The 17,720-nt window shown below is 45.6% G+C and overlaps 1 protein-coding gene and 1 long non-coding RNA gene across 2 annotated transcripts in view; one reads left to right on the top strand and one right to left on the bottom strand.

Annotated features, from left to right (window-relative positions):
* The window catches only part of LOC127032228 (myosin-3), a 65,399-nt gene that overhangs the window by 17,447 nt on the left and 30,232 nt on the right, over nucleotides 1–17,720 (top strand).
* LOC127032291 (uncharacterized) overlaps nucleotides 15,276–17,720 on the bottom strand; it is a 32,326-nt gene continuing 29,881 nt past the window's right edge. Inside the window, exon 3 of the long non-coding RNA XR_007768750.1 lies at nucleotides 15,276–16,879. This is a non-coding gene — a long non-coding RNA (uncharacterized LOC127032291). The remainder of the gene's footprint in view (nucleotides 16,880–17,720) is intronic.

Genomic DNA, 17,720 nt, shown 5'->3' with positions numbered 1-17,720 from the left:
TTACTTTTTGTAGTGACCCAGCCACTCCGAGTCTTTATTCAGGCCTAATTTGATGGTGTCAAGTTTGCACATTAATTCCAGTTCTGCAGTTTCTCATTGAAGTCTGTTTTTGAAGTTTTTTTGTTCTTCAACAAATCTTTTTTTTAATTAACGAAAAAACTTTAACCAACCTCACTTCAATACCTAGAAAGATACTGCAAGAAATTATTAATTTGTAATTACTTAGCTGATAGAATTATGAGGAATAACCAACATGGATTTGTCAAGAACAAATCATGCCAAACCAACCTGATTTTCTTCTTTGACAGGGTTACTGACCTAGTGGAAAAAGGAGAAGCGGTAGACATGATGTATCTTGATTCTAGTAACATATGACACAGTTCCACATGACATTCTCATAAACCAACTCGGGAAGTGTGGTCTAGATGAAACTATTATAAAGTGGGTGTGCAATTGGTTGAAAGGCTGTATTCAAGAGTAGCCAGCAATGGTTTCTGTCAAAGTGGGAGGATGTATCTAGTGAGGTGTAATGGGTCAGTCTTGGGTCCAGTACTAGTCAATATTTTCATTAATAACTTGGATAATAGAGTGTGCTTATAAAATATATGGATGAGAGCAAGGGGTTGCAGGCACTTTAGAATGAAAAATGACCTCGACACGCTGGAGAATTGGTTTAGAATCAAGATTAAATTCAATGCTTAGGAAAAATCAGATGCACAAATATCACATGGGGAATAACTGACTCGCTGGTAGTACTGCTGAGAAGGATCTGGTGGTTTTAGTGGATCACAAATTGAATATGAGCCAACTGATGCAATTGCAAAATAAATAAGCTAATATTCTGGAGAGTATTAATGGAAGTGTCGTGTGTAAGACATGGGAGGCAATTGTCCTGCTCTACTTGGCACTGCTGAGACCTCAGCTGGAGTACTGTGTCCACTTCTGGGTGCCATGCTTTAGGAAAGATGTGGGCCAATTGGTGAGAGTCTAGAGGACAGCAACAAAAATGATTTAAGGATTTAGAAAAACTGACCTGTGAAGAAAGGTTAAAAAACCCTTGGCATGTTTAGTGTTGTGAAAAGAAGACTGAAGGGAGACCTGATAGCAGCTTCAAATATAGTGCTGTTATAACAAGGACAGCGATCAATTGTTCTCCATGTTCACTGAAGGTAGGACAAGAAGTAATGGGCTTAATCTTTGGCAAGGGAGATTTAGGTTAGATATTAGGAAAAACTTTCTAACTGTATGGGTAGTTAAGTTCTGGAATAGGCTTCCTAGGGAGGTTGTGGAATTCTCATCTCTCATAAAGGGAGGGGTAACAACCTTTATGTATGCAGTAACAAAATCCCTCCTGGCCAGATGTACTGAATCTTTACCTATAAGGGGTTAATCAGTTCAATTAATCTAGTTGGCCCCTGACCAGAAGGACCAAGGGGGAAAGAAGATGCTTTCAAATGGTGGGGTGGGGGGGAGGTTTTGTTTGTGCTTTCTTTGTTTGTTCCCTCTTGGGACAGAGAGAGAGAGACCAAGCAGGTAAACCAGCTCCTAAAAAGATACCTGAAATGATACATCTAAAATTGCAAAAATTGTGAGTAAAGGCAAGGAAATGCATTAGATTATCTTTTGTTTTAGCTTGTGAATTTTCCCTGTGGTAAGAGGTAGTTTTATTCCTGTTTTTTTGTAAATGTGAAGGTGAGTCCAGGGGGGAGTCCTCTGTGTTTTAAATCTTTTATTACCCTGTAAAGTTACCTTCCATCCTGATTTTGCAGATGTGATTCTCTTTACTTTATAATAAAGTTCTTTTAAAATCCTGATTGATTTTTAGTGTCCTAAAAACCAAAGGGTTTGGTCTGTGCTCACTTTGTTAACCTATTGGTTAGTATATTTTTCTCAAGCCTCTCCAGGAAAGGGGGTGAAGTGGCTTGCGGGGATATTTTGGGGAAATAGGAACTCTAAATGGTCTTTTTCCTGAATCTTTGTCTAAATCACTTGGTGGTGGCAGTAATGCTGTCCAAGGACAAGGAAGGGATTTGTGCCTTGGGGAAGTTTTTAACCTAAGCTGGTACTTTTAAGCTTAGGGATCTTTCATGCAGGTCCCCACATCTGTACCCCAGAGTTCAGTGTGGGGAGGAAACCCTAACTTCAGCATTGGAGGCTTTTAAGAACAGGTTGTATAGACATCTCTCCGGGATAGTTTAGGGTATACTTGGTCCTGCCTGAGCATAGGGGACTAGACTTTATTTCTTGAGGTCTCTTCGAGCCCTACCTTTCTATGATTTTAGGTACAATCAGGAGCAGTCTTGTGCTGATTCTAGGACGAAGAATAAATGGCCAATTTTCTGATTCAGGGCAAGTGCTGTGTCTAATATGTATTTTTTTCATCTTTCAAAAAATCTGAATAACTGGATGAAAACTAAGCTTAGAAAATAGACTTTCCATTACAAAGCTTTGGGAAATGGCAGTGCATCTTAACCCCCTCTTTCCTGCAGAGGGTTTGGGGAAATGAAAAGGTTACTTTGTTTAGAACAAGTTGCATGTCTGTAAGGAGTATTAGTTTGGAATGTGCCTCAACAGATCTTTGTCAATAGGGTGCATTCTAATGTAAGAAGATTCTTGTGGAACTAAGAGATCTTTCCTACCTCTGAAATGCTGGATAGATTAAAGTTTTTTTCTGTTTTAAGTTCTCACGAAGAATTTCCTTGGATCAGTTTGCACTGTGCATGTTTGTGTCTTGGTAGAATTTAACCTTCATTCTCAGCTGTTGAGGGTTATTGTTTGTGAGGGTTATTTCTTACGGTGGCAGTCCAGTAGTGGCTGTCATGTGTAATGTTCCAGGAGAAGTGATTTCCAAAGGAAGTCTCATGCTTTAAATCTTGAATCTGTCATAGATCTGTTTGTAGATGCTGACTGTCAAATCCAGACAGGTATTCATAATTAGAACTGACAGGAAACAGTTCTTCTATTTTATGGAAATTTGAGATTTCAAAACATTTTCCATTCTGCTTTGAGATGAATTCAAGACCTTCTAAATGTTTTTATTTAAAGAGGTGGGAGGAGGAAAGAACAACTCCAGACTAGCCTTATTTGTCAGAGCAGGAACTTCAACTTGCTTCTCCCACATCCCAGGTGAGCACCCTGACTGCTGGTTATTCTGCCTCTGTCTCTCCTGGTGAAGCTGTTCCACTTTGTATTATTCACTGGCCCAGAGCAAGACTGACTCTCTTGCCCAGTAGTTAGGGCAGAGCAGAGACTTGTAGCTGGCTCTCCTACAGCCTAGATATCCCATCCACCCAGCTATTCTGGGATCTCTCTTGCTGGACCTGAGAACCTCAATGAAAGTTTCATTGAAACCCATGTGTGCCAAACAAAAAAAAACAAAAACAAAAAAATTGTCAAAGTATTCCTTACTAGCTCCGTTGAGGATCTTGTCGTTATGCTGAGGACACTCCATTCCCTGCTGCCTGTAACCATAACACGAAAACAGGCTAGATATCATTTTAAAAGACACCACCCAGCACCTTAAAGGTGCAAGTGCCACTATGATGTTTCTCAAAGTCCTTACCCTCCCCATTTAATGTTTTTTTGCCCACAAGCCCTGAGGTTGTAAATAATTATGAGAAAGATTTAAAAAAAAATCCAAACCCTCAAGTCCTCATTTTGCATGTCATAATCCTTTAGACTGTAGCCTCTTTGGGACAGGGCCTGTCCTTATTTTTGTGTTCTGTACAGTGTAGAACACATTGTGGGCATTAAACATTTTGCTCCATTAGGGACCCAGTGCAACCTGCTGATATTTCCCAGCATTACAGTCAGAAATCGTTTGGCCTCTGTTGTACTTTCATGTTTTCTTACTAGGCCCTGTAACAGGAAAATATCAGTTTAAGACTTGCTTGAACTCCTGTCATCAGAAGTAGTTGCTTTGAAGGTGATCGTGGGATCATAGATGGAGCTCTGGATACAGGAGGAGGGGAGTGAGCAGCAAGAGCAAATACATTTCAAAATAATGTCTTCACCAGTTACTTTTGATGGTTTGTATTTCCTGAAACTCTGGATGCTCTGTGGGAGCTTTGGCCTGCAAGTTCCAAAGGCATCCCTTACTTCCTGACTAATAACAGTTAGCAGGGAGTACTGGTCTTTTGGTGGTGGAGACTGCATTGCTAAGGTTACCAGGTAGGTTGTCTGCATCCCTCAAGTTAGTTGTTAAAGTGCCCCGAAGCTAGTGATTTTTGTAGGGGAAAAATAATTACCTTTTTTGGCGTGTGTATGTGAGGATAGGAGAGGTGAATCAAGAAGGGGCTGAAGATCTTTTATTTAATTTTTTTTTCCTTCTAGTGTTTTATATTAGAGATTCAGGTTAGGTCTATCCGGCCTTTCCTAGAAGTCTATATGTATGACAGGAGGACAGGTGGGATTAAGGCATCACAAGTGGCAGGGAACTGAGATGTGAGCACTCAGGGAAGGATTTTTTAGTTGGGCTATTTATAAGTCTCTTTTTTTTTTTTAAATCACCCATTTAACTCAAATGCCTGAGAGACACTTGGGAGAAAAGCTCTTTAAGGATTTGTTAAGGATTTACACCCTGCCTTCATGTATGGACTGAAGAATTTCACAATCCACTTCTCTGCACCCATTCCTCTAGCACATCGGTTCTCAAATTTTAGCAACCCAAGGATCCCCATTTCGATGTAAAATTTTTCAGGGACCCCCCCAAGCCCGCACATCTCAGCCCCAGGCCCTGCCCCCCACTTCACCCCTTCCCCCAAGGCTGCACCCCACTCACTACATCCCCTTCCCTCCATCACTCGCTCTCCCCCACCTGCACTCACTTTCACCGGGCTGGCACAGGGAGTTGGGATGCAGGAGGGGGTGCGGGCTCCTGTCGGGCAGCGCTTACCTCGGGCAGCTCCCAAAAGCAACCAGCACATCTCTCTGGCAGTGGCTCCTAGGTAGGGGGACCAGGAGCATCCAATGGGAGCTGTGGAATTGGCATTGGAGGCAAGAGCAGCGCGTGGAGACAACCTCCCTTTTCCCCCTTGGGTCCGCAGGGACATGCCAGCCATTTCCTGGAACAGCTCGGAGCCAGGGCAGGCTGGGAGCCTGCCTTAGCCCCACTGCGCCACCAATTTTCTGCACTGTGACCATGATCTGCCTTGTGCCCTCTAGGGAGTCTTTATCCATTGGTGACAGCTTGATGTTGAGGTACAATGAGATAAGAGAAAGCAGCTCTGACGATGAAACTCTATAAATTCATTGGCAAGAGGTGCTTCAGCAAGTGAAAAATGAATGGACAGTACTAGTAATCCTGCTGGAGACTTTCAGGTGTCACTGTTTCTTCTCTAATACAGTTGTGGGGAAAAGTCAGCTCATTTTTGATCAGATAGACTGTACTAGGTTGTCTGTGTTCTAAACTTGCTGCTGCATGACTGATAAACAGCACAGTGGAAAGAACTTGCTGCCAATTGAAGCTCTGTTTTCTCTGATCACCCACGGTCTCGTTTGCACCATGTGCAGGAGAAAGCATTTTGTTTCCTATAAGATGAACATTTAGTTAAATTAACAAGTGTAAGAAGAAAACCTTGGCTTATACTGAGCAGGGCATGAGGGGAGAGAGTGATCTGCATGTGAACAAACTGGCCAGTGCTACTCAATGTGCTTCCAACCCTCCCCATTGGAGCTGGGGAACCAGGGCCAGCTCATTAATTGTACTAAGCATGGCTGGTATTTTGATGCACTCTAATTCCCAGCAGGTGCTGGGCTTTGTTGCTTATGGATGTTTCAGGGCACAAGGTCACCCTGTCTGCAGCTGCTGCCATAAGCTCGTTGCCACTTCTTCGGAGCACAAGAATAGGCAGAGCCTGAGGTTTCTGTCCTCTCTTATCCCACAGTTTGCCTTAAAGTTGTGTATCCATATAGTTTTGTCTTGGCACATCCCAAAAGAGCTCAGGAGACTGCTAGCGGGTTTCCAGGGGACAAGACAGGAGAAGCCCTCTGCAGTGGGGTGCAGATGACGTTGGTACAGATGATGTTTGATGCAGAGACAGGTTCTGATACACAAGTTATTTTGTACATATTCTTTCTTCCCATTATGTTTCAGGCCCTAATGTTCCCCCTGACTGCTGCCCCAGCAGGGCTCTCCTTTCCAGACTGATAAACCACACTGTCCTGCCTGTGGTCTCTCGAGGGAGGGGCTGGTGAGGTTCTGAGACCATTCACATCCAGGGAGAGGGAGCTGCCTTTGTCCCTAATGTACATGGTACTTCCTGGGCTGCCAAAGAGTCTTGTCTGAGAGTCTCAAAGCTTGCTGAGGAGTGGGACTTTCAGTGCCTGTGAGTGAAGATGCTGAGGCTGGCAGCACGACAGAGCAGCAACTGTGAGCTGCCTGTTTCCCATGGCTCCCTCTGCTCGCTTGCTCCTAGCCATGCACTTTGTCCTGGAATTTTCCCCATCTAGAATCCCCACCATGTTGCCGGCTTTAGCAGGGCTGTATGGAGACCGTTGCCTAGAATTAGACCAGGGCAATTCAGGCTTCATTCCCTTAGTCTAGTTCCCAGCTTCCAAGCTGCTCTCTTGAACTGGGAACTCCAGCAGGTGGAAATGCTGACTGTGCACCTGCCCCACAGCAGCTCAGAATAGAGCAGAGCTGGGTTGCTTCCATTCTGGTCATGGGCCACGTAGTATGCTCAGCACCTTGCCCAGCCCATGTCCATAGCCAGCCCCACTCGCCCATCACAGCTCTGGGAGAGCAGCCAGGGAAAAGTCTGGGGAAGCAAAAACAGGGGTGGAGCCGTGTGGCAGGCCCACGTGACTCGTCTGGGTGCTCAGACTGCACTGTGGTGAGCACCGAGCTGGGGGTGGAGCTGGGCTCTTAAAGTCATGGTGCAATGAGATCTGAATTCTGCTCCATGGCCCAGATACAAGTTTAGGGCCAATACCACTCTGTGCAGTGAGTTCCCCCCCTAGATCAGTGGGTTTGCCTGGGTTACTGCTTAAGTCCCTTATCATTGCTATCAATCTAGCATCTTCTAGGAACCCCTCAAACTAGACTGAAGGTCCACAAGGCAGGTGGCATTTCTGCCTTCTCTCCTGGGATTGCTGGGATGGTTCCCTGCTCTTTTCTGGGTTGGAGAGGGAACAAAAGAGACAGCTGCTCCTCTCCCCACTTTTTGCTTCCCTTTGGTAGCTGGGGTTGTTGCTGCTGTTGAGGCTGGTGAAGGCTCTGCAGCACGATCTGCAGGTGGGGAGGTCTGTGTCATGCTCAGCGCCTCCAGGATGAACTGTGTGTTCTCCATCTTCCATTAGGGGACTATTTCTCCTTGGGCTGCTATTTCTGACCTGTGTGCCTCCTCCTTCCCCAGCCTCTTTTTTCTGTTTCTCTTCCCTGCCTTGTCTTTGTGTGTCTCCTTCTTTCTCGCCCCTCCCTTTTCCTTCCCCACTCCCCTCCACCCCCTGGGCTTCACTTCCTCATCTGCTTAACAAGCAGCAGCAAAGCAGTTAGTGTTGACATATAGAGAGCATCATCACTCTAGAGCAGGGGTGGCCTCAGAGTGTGGGCACAAACTCTGACTGGTGGCTGCTCTCACACTTTTTCCTAAAATACTTAATTAGCTTTAGGAAAAACTAATAAATATGCACATATACACACGCAAACCATTGTAATTTATTATTGCTAGCTAGTAAGTCTGTTGCCAAAAGTGATATTAACAAACATACAAGTAGCACTTTTCACAGCGGACTTATTCAGTCCTGGCAAGTTTGGAGACAAATTAAGCCCTAGATGTGCGGCCGGGGGAGGCAGTGGGGGCCAGGGAGGCAATGGGGGGCCAGAGTCTGAAGCCCCAGGGCTGGAGGACAGAGCCTGAAGCCAGGCAGCCGGAGCCTGGGCTGGAGCCTGAAACCTCGTGGCCAGAGCCTGAACCCCAAAGCCTGAGTCTCACTGCTCCTGGGAAGGTGAGGGAACTCACCAGCTGCTCCTCTAGTGTTGTGCCCCAGGTGTGTCCAGAGGGAGGGCAGGGCCCAACCCCTGCTGACAGACCCAGCGCCAAGGCAGTGCATCCAGGAGCACCATGGAGAGGGAGGGCGAGCCCTGGAACCGCAGCAGGGAAAGGAGCAGAACATGGGGCCACCAAGTGGCCCCACGCCTGCAGCTCCTCCAGCAGCTGTACGACGCCAGCTCCACTCCCAGCCCTGTTCTCCGGTGGGGCTGCTGTACAGCTGGAGGAGACCCTGCGTGGAAGGGCTGGGGGCTGTACTGCTAGGCCGGAGGAGCTGCTGGCGTGGGGCCACGTTCTGCTGCTCCTCTTTCTGGTACGCCATACCACCTATAAATATCTTGCTGGTACAGTGTACCATACCGTGCTACCCTACTTGCACAGCTGATCCCCACCCATACGATCACTTCTCATTCACTACTGAGCTGTCAACGCTCTCCTTTGATTGGCCCACGATCCCAGCCTCCATCACGACTCATTATATTTTGAAAAAAGCCCCTTGTGTGTTTTCACCCAGGCTGCCTCATGCTTGGGCAGAGCACCCCATGGGCACTACCTCATTATTCTCCTTCAAAACCCTCCTTTCCGATGCGATGCCTACAGAAACCTGACGACAGTCAGGAGACTGGTGTGCTGTGCCGACTGCCCGGCGTGCTGCCTAGTGCAGTCTCTCTGTTTCCTAGCTGACTGGTCTGTAGATGTTTTCTGTTGTTGTGATCTTTGAGTTTCTGAGCTCTTTGGGACAGGGATTGCCTTTGTGTTCTGTGTTTGTACACCACTAGCCCAGAAGGGCCCTGATCCAGGCCTGAGACTCCTGGGCACTAAGAGAATACAGTTAATGACTAGAGCAGGGTTATCAGAAAGGGGGCACGCTTCAGGCCCTTAAAGCTGGTGTCAGGCTTAGGAATAGGAGTGTCGTCCGCAGAGCCTGGAGGAGCCCCATTGACAATGGCTGTCTTTGACAAGAATGGCTCCAGTCTCCTGGGGTGTGAGCTGGAGGGGCCTGTCATCCTGAAGCCAGGCGGCTCATCCACACGTTGTGCCCTTTACAGTTTTGCTTTTGTCAGCACTTTCCTCGCTCGGGCCATTAGGGATCTTTTTACACTAGAGACATCTGCAGCATTCCAAGGGGCAAATGGATTCCTTCTGGCACTCCTTCCGCTGTCTGTAAATTGCTACAAATAAGTAGAATCCAAGTCATTGCGCAGGAGCCCTTTCTTCTCTGCTCTGGGTGAATCATACCCTAAGCAGTCAGAAGAGGCCACTCAAAGGTTTGGTCTTTTCTTCAGGAGCCTGGTCCAAGACACAGGAGAAGTTTGCACTGCTATAAAGTGCCTTCAGACATGGAAATGAGAGTGGAATGAAGTCAAAGCATCACATGGAGCTGTGTTCATTGCCCATGTCCATGAGGATGGGGTTAAGCACTCAGCACAGGCATGTGGGAGAATTCAGATGTTTCCTAATATGCTGGTCAGACTGATTTCTTCTGCAAAGCCTTTTGCTGCAGGCTGATGGCCCATTCCAACACAGATTCCCAGGAGATGGCAGTTGAGCCCTAAATGCACGGGGGACTTTGTACTGGCATCAGCACACCTTTGCCTAGTGGTCAGTTCCTGCCTTAGCTCTTGTATGGGCAGAAGGATGAACCACCGTCACCTCCTTAATTAGAAGAAACTGAATTCTTCTCTGAGAGCAAGGGAAGTGCTGTAGCTTTTTAACACACTGCTGAGCTGAGTTGCCACCAGATGCTCTGGGTCTGGCCCAGCTACATGAAGAGGCTAATAGGGCTTGTGATGTGAACTGATGCCTTGATCGGGGCTTGAATGAGATGGATACTAGAAGTTGTCAGGAGTGCTGGAACAATTTGTACAGTGGGGGTGCTGAGAGGCAAATTGTTGTATATGACGGAATCCACTTCAAGCCGGGGGTGCGGCAGCACTCCTAGTTCCAGCACCCACGGAAGTATCACCGAGGGGCCAAACAGCTGTCTAGAGGGACTAACAAGTAACATCTGCTATGTGCTGTTCCCAGACTTCATCACATAACCTATCGTTTGTGCCCTGCCCTGCTTTTATTCTTTTCTTTACAAGTAGTGCCTCAGGGACAACCAGAAATGGGACCCCGTTGTGCCAGGTGCTGCACGTACACAGACTGATCCTTTACAATCTAAATAGACCAGACAGACCTAGGGTGGAGGAAGGGGTCCAACACACTGGCAGTGAACACTGATGGCAGGAAGTGGCTTGTTAGTGCCACGACTGTGTTTTTTTGGGAGGTGGTGATGCGGGTAGTGGATTTACTTAGGAGGAGCTCAGCTAAATGGAAAGGGAAGTGAGTGGTGGGGACAGAGCAAGGGAGTGAAGCTGAGGAGAAGAGACCAGGAGGGAAGAGAGGGTTGGAACAAACAGCCAATCAGTACACAGGGCAGAGAAAGTCCAGTCAAAACTGTAGAAAAGGTGTCTGCTTTGGCTGTTTCTGCAGCTGCTCCTCTGGGCTGGAACCTTTGGCTGGTTCCTCTCTGCAGCTTTCTCCCAAAGCCACATGGTTGGGGGAGGCAGCACCTGAGTCTGATGCCCCCTAGAGGCTTCTAAAGGCACTGCTGACATTAGTCCAAACAGAGCAGCACAGCTGTGGGAGGGGTTTGATCAACATTTGATCTTTGACATGGCTGGGGGTAGATCCATTAATTACCTTGAAAACTAGGTCCATGGCCTTAAACTGGCATTGGCAGTTGACTGGGAGCCAGTGGAGGGACTTGAAGGGCTAGTTGTGGGTGACACTCAAAGTAGCACCTTTGAAATTCAGATACATGGTCAATATTTCTAACTTCAGATGCAGAAATGATACAGGCATACAAATTGGCTAATCACATTCAGTAAATCATAACCTTTCCAGTGATGTCATACATGAGCCATCTTGCATAAAGTATATCTCAGTTGTCATATCCATATCATAAGTGTATTTTCATAAAGAATATGGAATGTAACATCACACACCTCTAAATATAATGTTTTGCAATATAAAATCATTTTTAAAGATCAATATTGGTTATATTGCTCACTATGCCCACTCTAGCCGCACAGCATTCCTAGTTACACAAGGAATGCAAACACTTGCAGTAATATTGTTTGTGTTAGCACAGGTCTTGTTAAAAACCAGCAAAATGTTTTAATTCCCTCAAACTCCTTTGTAGGATTCCAGAAAACAAAATACTGAATGGCCTTGGGGTCGTCAGTGCTGTATTTTAACAAGATTTGTCAAGATCTTCAGGTTACACAGTGGCACTTAATAGTATTAGCAGGAACAGTTACTGCTAGGAATGTTTGCCAATCTAGACTATCTGATGCTGCCATTTTTAGAATCTTTGCTTTTATGAATGTCTTGTAATTTTATCTTCTGTTTTAGGATTGAAAGGCTCCACTTATCAGCTGGCCCCTAAATACTGCTTTACCCACCTCCCAGACAAAACCTCTTTTTATATTGTCCATATCAATAAAATCCTTTCAGTAGTTCTTCCAGTACACTCGCACTGACTTGTATATGTATTCCCCACCATGGGTCATCAGCCAAGGTTTTAAACCACAACTTTCAGACCTAAAGTACAGACTTCTACCACTGCAGTTACAGGAATAACTGGTGGGGAAGTTATGCTGTTATCCTGTATGACAACATCTAAACGGCACAGCACTTGTGGCAGTGCACAGTGTAGTTGTAGCTACACACTGCAATGAAAAGCAGGCTGTGTCCACCCTCCAGTATGTAGCTGTGACGGTGCACTTCATAAGGCTTTATGGAAATATGCTCATGAGTGTATATATATGACATAACTGGAATATGTTCTAGGCTACATATGCCATGTAACATATCTATGTACAGGTTAATCTTTAATCCTATTTGTATGCATGTATTATTTTTGTATTCAAAGTTATGAATATTGGCCACGTACTGGCTTGATTTCTAAATAACCTTAGTAGAGCATTTAGTCAGTTGCTGGAGAAAGGAATTTGCAAAGTTAAGTGCCCAATCAAGAAGCACTTAAGGAACAATGCATTTTGGAATGCTCCAATCCACATAAGAAGTCTTCCTGGAGACATTCAAGATACCATGCGGGCAATGGCTTCAGCCTGTAAAAACGGTGAGTCATGCATGGACATGTGACTTGCACAGGTGACTCCAGAACTCCATTTTGGAGCTGGACTTTGCATAAGACAGAGGAGAGGTCTCCACCCACAAGAGAAAGTCTATTTAAGCCCCTGTGAGACCCCTCCATTTTGTCTTCAGCTGGCTAAAGAGATAGTCTCTCCACCTCCAAGGATACCTGAAAGGACCTGGAACAAAGGACAGTAACTACAGGAAGTGTGAGTGATTGCTGGACCCAGACTAGCAGACTAGTCTGTAAAAGGAAGCTTACTGGAACTGGTGAGGTTTTATTTGTATTCAGTTTCTTAAGATGAGCTGGCACTGTAGCAATCCTACATATGGCCTATGCCATGCCAATTAGATGACAGAGACGTTGCAGGAATGAGAAACTGCTCCTTTTGTCTTCTTGAGGAGCAATTGCCCACCCAACACATTCCTGGCATGCTGCATGAAGAGCTAAAAAAGGGTGCTTCTCCAATGGAATGACAATGATAAGATGCAAGAATTAGCTTGAGTCTGCAAGTCACTCAAAACTAAGAGGGACAGCACAGGTGGGCGTCCTCAGAGCCAGTATGCTCAGAGGGACAAGAGAAAACACAGTTTTATGAGTATTCCAGAATAGATCCCAGGAGAATTTCAGACCTTGTGCTTTAGGAGTGCTCTAAGTGTCAGGTGAAATTGGGTTCGCCCTTTTTTGTTTGTTTGTTTCTTTAAAAAAAATCTTTTCTGCCTATTTTTTTTTAAGCTTTAGAAGTAATAGGAACATCAAACCTTGTCTTTAATTGATGTCTCTTTGGAGGGCAAAGCAGGAGGGTGGGAACTTTCTCAGGCTATGAATGAAGAAGCAGGGGTGTGTGATCTTTAGCCAAGAGCTTTTCTCCCAAATGTTTTCTGTGTGCCCCCAATCAGGTTTCAGTTCCTTCATCCTTCGGATTGTATGAACATACAAGTTCTCTTATGTGCCATATAATCTGCTTCTGGGTAGACAGTATCTCAGTTTCCAATGAAAAAACATGCTGGGAAGAAGCACAAACATTTATGCTTCACAAACAAAAACTTTGTCCAACTTTGATTTTGCTTTGCCTATTACCTTTAAAAGAGAGCAGTTCTGCAGTGACGGGGGTGGAATACAGCACGCAAACTGCTCTTCAGCACTGAGCTGCATCCTCTCAGCTTTGCACAGAGCAGTGCATGTCACAAAGGAGGCAATCATGAGATGATCCAGCACCCATCCAGCCTCATTCATTGCACAATGAACTGAAAGATTTGCTCCCAGAAAGATAAAGAACCAAAGAGCAACTGTGCTCTTCGCTGTGCCTGTAGGGGTGCACTGGGTTGTGCCGCCCCTGGGCAGAATGGCTGAGGAAGCCCTGGCCGAGCAGGCTGTATTGCGTTCCCCATACGGAGTCACATGCACTCCCCAGCTCCTGATAACTAGCACTAGCAGACCTCAGGAGGCAGGATGCTAACCTGCCTGGGCACACACTCTTGGGGCCATGACGTGCCATTGGCTGCACTAGTGCTGTTGCATTCACCCTGGATCCTGTACTTGTGCATTAACGGAGCCTCCCCCTCCCCCCATACCCTCTGATTATTAATCTCAGTGATTACTTCCCTTCACTGTTACAAATTTGATTCTTATTTCCAGTTTTCACTTTGCTGACTTCAACTTCTATCCATTGGCTTTTGTTTTCCCTTTGCCAGAATGAAGAGCCCTCTTGTGTCGCATACAGAGGGAGCGCGTGTTTCTCTTGGTTGGTGGTGCTGGGCAGAAGGTCTTGTGGCTATTACTTGGAAGTTTGTAGGGTCTGTGGGGCTAGCAGGGGGCTTGGTGTTTGGGATATGGGAGTGAAGGGCACATACTGGGGTGAAGGTGGGAGAAGAAGAAGGCAGGAGAGTAGAGGGCATGTTGGCATGGCTGGGGCAGGAGGAAAGCCAGAGCACTGCTGCACTCTGGCTGTTTTTTGCTGCCACAACAGGCCCTTGGGACAGTTGCAGTCAAATGTAATTTAGCGCCAGCTTGAGGCAGCCCGTGGCCAGCCCCGAAACCTGGGAGTTTCAAAGTTGTCTTAAGCCTCCTCTGACCCAGCCCTCAGCTCAGTGCTATGCTAGGGCACACCCAGGCATGGGGCCCCAGCAGGGCAAGTAATCTGTCAATGGGACCTCTTGCATGGACCTCACTCCACTGGCTCATTTCAACCAATAGAATTGCAGAATGCAAATTAAGTGAAGAGAAAACCAAAAGAGGCAGGGAATGTCGAATTAACTGACCAAAAGTTATTTTTCAATCAGTTCTTCACGTCCTTAGCTGGTAATATGGGCTGAATGTTGATGCAGTGACACAGTGAGAAGCATTGCTCCAGGTCTGCACAAGGTGCGCTATGGATGTGTGAGTCTTTTTCATGGACATGTCTTCTGCAGTGCAAGCTATGCTATGGGACACCTGGATAGTAATAATTGTCAGCTTCATGGTGCTCTGTAATTACAGTTAAATGTGCTTCCCTGATAAACTGGGAATAGAAAGATTATTACTGAGACTGCAATATTTTTTGCAATCATAATTAGAGAATTATCCACTTTTACCTTGAGAAAGCCCCTTTGGGCAGAATCCTTGACTTTTATGTGACTGACATCTCGCTCTGTGTCTAGGGTCAGATTTTCAGCAGTGCTTAGCATCCATTTAGTCACCTAACTAAAGTGGCCAGATTTTCAGCTGGTGCTGAGCTCCTTTGAAAATCTGGCCTTTGACTGGCCAGGCCCAGGGAATGCTGTAACTTGATTTTACTCTTATTGAAAACTGAGCACTGCTGGGAATCTGCTTGGGTGAGGAGAGCTCCTGACTAGCCTCAGTTGTTATTGGAGTCTCTTAGGAGTGCCCCTTATTTATGTATCATTGTAATGATCATTATTGAAAAATCATCTTTTAAAATTGCATTTTCACAAAATGCATGTTTATCAGATCACAGTGATCATAATTTTCAGATGTGCTCGATTCATACTCTCTCATTTTGTATTGGACAAAGTGTTAAACAGCTGCTCTGCCGGCTAAAATCCACTCACAGAAATACAGATTCTGGCTGTTAGATCAGACTGAGGGGGCTCTTTCACCTTTCCTCCATTGTGGCCTACTTTAGACTAGTATAAAATGGAGGGAACTTCCATGGAATACCCTCCAGCATGTAAATCACCCCAGCCATGTCTGTGTGTGCTGCAGCTAGTCACACCTTTGCTCTTACTAGCCTTAAAGATTACCACAGGGTGATCCCCAACACGCTCCTAGTCCCAGCTTTCCCCCCAGAAATATATGTCCTGTACTGCCCAGCCCTCTCCTGGACAGTACAGATATATTGAGCGCATTATTCCTTGACGGGTATAATATGCACACAACTTGTCACCCCAAATGGAGTTATTCAGACACTTCAACTTGAACATGCAGGATTAGATAAAACAATACAACAAATGTACTAATTACAAAAAGAGAAAGATTTTAAGTGAATACAAGTAATAATCCAGTCAGAAATGGTTGCAAAAGAATAAAGATAAAATGTGAATTGATGATTAATTTATGTTAGATTAACTTATGTTAACTTATGTTAGATTCAATGCAAAGTTTTTTCACCACATGCTTTCAGCAGTCTTACTAACCAAGCTCTTTTGGTCAGGACCCTTCCCCATGAGTCCAATGGTTGCCTTACCGGTGCATTTCCATAGTTTAACATGTTTGGATTTATTTTAATTTAATCTTAACTATGGATTTCTGAATGTAGATTTTTCATGAATAACTAGTTGAGAAAAGGTTTATCTGAGCCGTTGTCTCCACAGGTGCAGTGAATGTGAAGGGCAGGGAGAGAGAGAGAGGGATGTCTGTCCCTTCTTTTTATAGTCCTACTCCCCACCGTTTGAGAAGGATTTCTAGCTGGGAGCAAGGCGACAGGCTGTCTGTGTGGAAGGAAGTTCCATACTGTTCCCTTGAGAAGATGTAGATTTTTACCCTGCCCCCTTTCCAGCCAAATAATGGCCACTTAGCTGGTAATGGTCCATTAACCTTGTTGACACCCGGCTGAGGCATCAGATTGCCCTATGTCTCTGAGGAATGGGTTTGCCCACTCCCCAGACTTATCTGGAAAACATACTTTAGTCATGATTTCAGCTTGTGTGTATAACTTCACATGTAACGCTGATACGTGCATTTTGCTGTGATAGTGATCAGCAAATTATGAGTTTTTAAATGATCCCTGACAAGACATGCCTTGTAACAATAGTGTGTAAGGTGTGAACATAGGGAACACATACTCTGTCACAGTGTCATTTGAACACTGTCAAGGTCCTGCTCACCTTGGACTCTAGTCCTTCTGCTCCTTGCAGAATGGTCTGTCCATTTTTCTTAGCATGGAGTCCCCAGTGAAAATTGTCTGTCTGTCTTTGGCCAGTTGTGAATGCTGTCTTGGGCTTGTCCAAGGTCAGTCTGGTTTAAACAGAGCAGCAGTTCTCAGTTCCTTCCTGCACTATCTGTAGGTCCTTTCCTCCAGTTGGTTCTTGCAGCTTGTTCTCCTCAGGTGTCTTGCTCAGCTCCCAGTAGTGATTCCATACTTCCATCTGTGAAGTTATTCTTTGGGGTCTCCTACTTCTGGTACTGATAAATTTCCAGTCGTCTTTATTTCCTTGCCAACCCTTATGTGACTTCATTGCCTACACGTAGGATGTGCTCTGTTATACAGAAGATCTTAACTCTGCCCTGTAGTGCCATCATCCTGAGGAGAAAAATAAATAACTCGGAAAACAATCTAATATGTGTTTAAAAATCAATTAAATCTAGTTGGGACCATAAACACTAAAATGCCTTAATCATAACCATATGGTTATTACAACACATCATTACAAGGCAGAATTAAGGCTATTTGGATACCTTACCTGTGTCTTTCCATAGTTTAACATATTTGGATTTATTTTAATTTAATTTGAACTGTGGATTTCTGAATGTAGATTTTTTCATGAATAACTAATTGAGAAAAGGTGTTTTGGAGCCTTGATCCCTGATTTTCTCTTGTTTTCCATTTTTGGTGGGAGGCACGTTGCACTCCCATCCCAGGGGCCAGCTCCCTTCTTGTGCTAGAGGAGAAAGCTGCTTGCAAGGTCCCTTCTGGTGCCCCATACCCACTGCCCTCAATGGAAGCCAGGCATGGAGCCCTCCTGCCTGCAGGGGAGGTGGGGTGTGGTAGGATGAGGGAGCAGGCAGGGAGGATTCTCTTGTTCTTTCATCAGCTGTTGAATCTCCGCTGCCTATTTGTAATGGCAGACTCTGTTACACAAGCCTTGGCCCTCTATGACTCAGCCCTAGCCCAGGCCTGGCCAGCATTAGCTGCACCTTGAGTAGGGCTTAGCCATCTGCCTGGGGTTTCCATGCTGGCCATGTGTGAAGGGACTCCAGGAAGTCAAAGAGGACTGTAGAGAGCCGGCAGAACTCTCTAAGCTCTGTCACTGCGGGTATCATTCAGGACTTGCTGCTTATGTTTGGCTCCACATCCAGGGAACCAGCATTTGATCACATAATTGAAGACTAGTTCAGATCTAGAGGGGAGTGTTCTCTAGTGG

Source organism: Gopherus flavomarginatus, chromosome 12 (assembly GCF_025201925.1).
Source record: "Gopherus flavomarginatus isolate rGopFla2 chromosome 12, rGopFla2.mat.asm, whole genome shotgun sequence".
Classification (NCBI taxonomy): Eukaryota; Metazoa; Chordata; order Testudines; family Testudinidae; genus Gopherus; species Gopherus flavomarginatus.
Note: the sequence above shows the minus strand (reverse complement) of the source record. Positions and strands in the feature narration are given on the sequence as shown.